Raw genomic sequence first — 679 nt, 5'->3', positions numbered from 1 at the left:
TTTGCTTCACTTTTTGTGTCTCGCGATAGTCCGTAGGTAGCTAGGGTTTGGGGTGGCTTACCGTGTGATTTTTCAGTCAGTGTTCAAGTTCTCCTGCTGTCCATGCTGTTTTTCAGTTCTCTGGTTGTTGAGAGGATCTTCGTTGTATTTCTGTTTTGTAGAAGGGAGTTACTTTCCATTGGCAGACCCTTATCTCTTAATTGAAATCTACAGAGGCGTTTTTGCTCCCTGTCAGTCAAGTCTCTTGTGTTTATCTCATATCACTTTTCTCCAATCATTTGTTGATAAAGGGTATTTTTTTGATTGTATTTGCTTTTTAAAAGTTTTTGATGATTAGGGTTATTTCCAATATGAAATGGCGTGATTCAAGTTAAGGGGTCAGTACATGATCTGAAACATGTTAAAGTCCTGTATAAATGGTTGCTTTTTTTTTTTGAAAGAAAAGGGTAGCCCACCTTGAAGTAATTGTTTTTGTTTGTAGGGGTTGGGGTGCATAACCTTTCGTACTCAAGTGGCAAGTGATTTCTTCACGAATATAGTCTACAGGAATTCCCTGGTGGTTAGGACTCGGTGATTTCACCACCCGGGCTTCGGTTCAGTCCCTGGTTAGGGAACTAATATCCCGAAAGCTGCGCAGCGGGGCCAAAAAAGACAAAAAATGAAAATAAACTCTAAACAG

The sequence above is a fragment of the Aethalodelphis obliquidens genome, unplaced genomic scaffold (assembly GCF_003676395.1).
Source record: "Aethalodelphis obliquidens isolate GAN/ISIS:26980383/991018 unplaced genomic scaffold, ASM367639v1 scaffold58, whole genome shotgun sequence".
Lineage (NCBI taxonomy): Eukaryota > Metazoa > Chordata > Mammalia > Artiodactyla > Delphinidae > Aethalodelphis > Aethalodelphis obliquidens.
The sequence above is the reverse complement of the archived record's forward strand: the minus strand, read 5'-3'. Positions refer to the sequence as shown.